We start from the raw sequence: 5,380 nt of genomic DNA on the forward strand, positions 1-5,380 counted from the left end.
ATGCACTATCAAGTTTCACTGCCACAGTCGACCAGAGTAAAGTGGTCTGCTTTTGCTGGCTGCTTTTCTAGAGCACAGTGGCGAGCCGTACGAGTGGTCTGGGGTCTTGATGGAGCCCTGGCCAACCAGGAGATGGCTGTGTGTGGCTGTACAGCTCTGTGGTGTTGGACAATGACCTGTGCTGTAAATTTCCTTTCATTTTAGCCAGTTCTGAGCCCTGAATGGCCTATAACTTGGCCTAATTCATCCCAGCACGTCTCTTTTCAATTTTTGAACACCATCAGACTACTAGCAGTTATTCACAAGACATTTCAGAATTTCGACCATGCTACATTCATCAACTTGTATAAATCATATATCCGCCCAGTGTTAGAGTATGGTAACGTCATCTGGGGACCACAATACATTCTAGATCAAGAACAAATAGAGAAGATACAGAGAAGAGCCACTAAATTGGTCCAGGATCTTCAAAACTGCACATATAATGATCGCCTCACTGCTCTAAACTTGCCATCACTTAAATACCGCAGACTGCGCGGAGATATGATAATGTTCTATCAGCTATTACACAGCCATTTCAGTCTAGATACATCAGATTTGTTTACTACTGCAACTTCATCAACAACTAGGGGTCACAATTACAAGTTATTTAAACCTCAAGCAACATCAAGAGTGAGATCTACTTTTTTCACTGTACGAGCCATTAATGACTGGAACAGTTTACCCAATCACATAGTTAATGCTCCCACACTTAATGATTTTAAAAAGTTTCTTGACAGTGGCTGGTCTACTTTATTGTATGATTATTAATTAGTTAACTATTATTGTATATAATTTTTGCTATGTAGTTGCAAATTTGTTAAATTCTTTTTGTACAGATCAGGCTTTACAGGCTCCTTGAGCCTTCTTTACCTGTAATACTAATACTAATACTAATACTAATCTTGCCCGCCTTCCAGGGCCCCCGCCTCCCACCCCTTCTGGAGCTCGCCTGATACAGACAACCTCGGTTTAAAAACTATCTAAAATGGCGGGAAACTTAGCTGTTGACTACTTCTTCAGTGGATGATCAGGAAGGTAAGAAATTGTTGTGAAACGTGTGAAAATTTGGTATGCGTAGCTACCACCATTGGCCAGCTACAACACACAGAATATTTAAAACCGACGTTTCTCGATACTTTTAAATGGGCGATAAGACCGGTTTTCCCAGAGACAGTCACAATTGTATTCTTGGCCGCTTCAGATATCAGCTCTTTAAGTTACCAGCTACTTTTCACTTCAGCTAAGCTGTTTTTTCTTTTTGTTTTTTACATTGGGTTCCAGGTATTTGTAGTTTCTTGGGCGTGCCTTTTTTACAGCGAAGGTGTTTTTGGGGTGGATAGAATATACTGCATAAACAGCAGTATGCACACACGTAACTATTTTTGTCAGTAACAGCCACGTCTAGTGTAGGGTTTTCTTTGCACAAGAAGTATATAAATGTATGATGTGCATAGCCCTAAAATGGGTTACATGTTTTTGCATGCATGCATGAAAGAAAGTGGTTAGTTACCACTTCCTCTAGGGGGGCCACCCATTTATTTTGCCTAGGGGCCTGAAATCTCTAAGGCCGGCCCTGGCGACTTGTGCTCCGGCCTTTGGATAATCTAACAAACAGGATCTAGATACTTATATAAATATAATATTGTGGCAAGTAGTTTGTTCCAACGTGCCTTGTCATTTAGTGGGTCATAATATGTATGGGTTATACAGGATAATAGTTTAACTACACATGCTGAAAACTGGAATCTTACATGTTTATTTCTTATACAGAGCTTCTGAAAACCAATGTCATTAGATTACACCCATAAAGTAAAAGAGTGTCTACTGATGAAATGTAATTATATCACAGTCTATAGGCTACTTACAATGTGTACCAGTCACTGATGTTGCCATACCTGTTAGTACAAAGCAGTACCAATTAAATTTGTATGACTAGGTACATCACCTTAATTAACCACTTTACCAGAAGCCACAGAATGTTAATTGGATGGCTTTTGTTGAATACTATGGCAGATAGTATGTCTTCTTGAAATGGCCCATGCTTTGCCGCAAGTCTATGAAACAATGCATACAATCAAGGTCAAGGGATAATCAAGAGTTCATAATATTTTATATGGGGAGAGTGTCTAACTGCCAGAATGGCCTGTGCTGCAAGTTCCATTTTATACCTCTACTACTGACGACAAAGAACTATTGATAGGTGACGATTGGTGTTGATAAGGTCATGCCTTTCTTCTAAGAGAAGCCTGAGGTGTTACTTGCAGCAGTGTGTTTGCTGTATCAATGTATACTCCAGTTATACCCCATAGAACTCTTGCCAGATAACTAACAAGGTCAATTAAAGCATTGCTCATTATTTGTAATGGTGCACTCAGTGACAATGATTTGTAGTATTGTATAAACACTGCTTTATTTCCTGTTATAGCATTTGTTGGGTGCACTCAGTTTTTACTAAGGCAAACTATTGACTGCATAGCAGCATAATGTTTGCTGTGCTGTGATCATTTTCATTTGAAAAATTAGCCATCAAGTACCTGTACTTATAGGATAGCAGGTCAAACTGGTCAATTGCAATGGTAACCTAGTAGAATAACACAAGAATTGGGGTATCGCCTTTACTATACATTGTCATTGAGTCTTGATTCTAGTTACTACATCTTGTAAGACAGGATACATTAGCATCTTTTACACAAGGTTTCTATGCTATTGTCCACCACAGTATATAATACATTCTTCTTCACCTATGACCATGCAGTCAAGAGTTCATATTATAATTAACTCTTTGAGATGCAGATTTTTGCAGCAAAAGTGTAGTTCCATAGGTGGTATATATAAACCTGTGTCCAAGTTTCATTTCAATGCAAGAAAGTGTATATGTTTTACTATACAATTTTGCAACATTCCTCATTGAGGATTATGAATGGCTTCATGGAATACTTATGTAAAATATGACTATATGTTTTGCCGTGAGTGATAGCTATATGAAAAATAAAGTATGAGGCACGCGGCCTATATGCTAATAAAGCACAAGGCTTATTAGCATCAAGGCCAAGTACCGAGTACTTTATTTTTCATATAACATGAGCAAGGCAATGCTTTAAATGATTTATGGAACTTTTATAGTTGTGTGTACAACTTCCCAGCAAAGATACCCTTCAGAAAATTACTGTCTGTTAAGTTCATCTGTAGTACAAAATGTTGCTTGTACAAAATTTTATAATGTTACCACTAATGGAAGGTAAGAGTTCTAGATTCAGGGGTGTATTTAATAGTTATACCACGGCTGCGAGGGATTTTGCTGATATATACACCCAAAGCCCGAGGGCCGCAGGCCCAAGGGCTGCGGGTGTATATGTCAGCAAAATCCCAAGCAGCTGTGGTATAAGTGATATACACCACTTGGGGCACACTCACCTAATAGGTGAAAGAACTAATGAGAACTTATCCCGTTTGTTTTATACAGTAGCATCTGAAAATCGATTGTGGTTTTATAAGCGTTGGCTAATAGCCATCAAAACGTTGTCCATACGTTAAAACGTTATTAATACGTTACTATGCTTCAACACGCTATGTTAGAAAACTTGCGATTGTGGGATTGAGTTTATATTGTTGCCATTTTTGTACTAAGTTAAGCCAACTAACTTCGCTATTGGGACAGTAAGTAAGTTATTATATTAAGTTAAGTACTTAGGACTGTAAGTTACTAACCTATTTCAATGTAGCAGTAGTAGCTTTGCTGTTCTGTGGTCTGTTCAAAGGCTGATACGCGGTGGGTAGAAATATTCATCCACAATCGCCCAAACTATTATTTTATACCTTCATTATCCTTTAGTAACAACCAACTAGTCTGTCTTAGCCTATTTGCTAAGCTTAGCAACTACTACAAAAACGAATCCCACAATGCAAAGTTCTATGTCGCTCAATATAACGAGTCAAAGCGTCTCATTTCTTTGAACTGGCTGGGCATCAAAGTCATTGGCAAACCGCTTTCCCATGATATTGCCCCGGAAATATCTTGATATTGCCCCGGAAATATCTTGATATTGCCCGGGAAATATGCGAGTTAAATACCGAGCGGCACCTAGAACGCCCACGCTAAAGTGGTATATACAAATATGTGTATACACATCATAATACCACTATATGGGCTTGGTGTATGCTATAATAGAATTAAAGTAGAGCACATTCTACTATACTGTTGTCTGCTAAAATTAAAATTTCCTTATAGTTATATATGTAGACTTAACTATTAGGCTGCTTTTTAGTCTGTGCCTGGTACCAAAGTATATGCTACATGTATAGTGCAGCTATGTAACTATATTGTAGTCAGGTGTGGTGCCAGTGCACAGTATGTGAAAAACATGTCTACTATACATTATGTAACTAGGCAGAAGCAAACCAGGTATAGAATTATAAACTATGATATTTCCTGGTTTATGGTCACTGTTATTCATGCATTTAGCAGGATAACTGCATCAAATAAGAATGTGCAGGAAATTATAAGGCTTTATTCAAATTTGCTATAAATGTAGTTACACCAGGAGCATAATTCACCTTGTGGACTGTACATGATAGTGCACCTGCAAAGTGAGAAAGATTCAAGAGCAATTATCTATATAATTTCCTTGAGCTACGTATGTACTGCAATGGAGATACAGGCACTATTTTTAACTTCTCTGATATGCTTATCTGCAAAACTGCAAGGACAAGGTTAGCTTAGAATCAAGCTGATGGTAATTTCAAAGGGCGATAGCAAATAAATTATGATGACAACTGCAGAATAATTACAGCAATATGTACATGTGAATATTTGCTAAAAATGATATGCTGTACTGTAGAATTTGTCCCAACTATAACTATTACATAGAGAGTTTATGGCTACTGCATGTCATATAGCTACAGTATAGACTACTGTAGTCAAAGGCACTTATTAATTTGGATGGGTAGCCATGAAAACTGTTCAGGTGTGGATAAAAGACAGGTAAGATAAAGGTTTTTTATTAATAGTAATATACTGCATTTACGTATATTACATAAAGTTTTGGCTTTATCATGTTTGAAATTTTCGTTTTATTTCAGTTAAAAAGTGGTGATACTCTTGTATCATTTGTCGCACCTATTCTGACGCTCTTGGACTGCACTTAATTCTAATGGCCATTACACCATTCCTGTACACATAGCTCTGTAACACATTAGTCTATTGTAGCTACTCATGATCAATGTGCTGTTATCTGAACATCATTTATATACATTTATCGATCATTTTGATCAGAATATACACTGTATTGTAAAACTACTGCATTCAAGATCTTAGTTTAAATTTAATATTATACTGTAT

This window comes from Dysidea avara, chromosome 4 (assembly GCF_963678975.1).
Source record: "Dysidea avara chromosome 4, odDysAvar1.4, whole genome shotgun sequence".
Lineage (NCBI taxonomy): Eukaryota > Metazoa > Porifera > Demospongiae > Dictyoceratida > Dysideidae > Dysidea > Dysidea avara.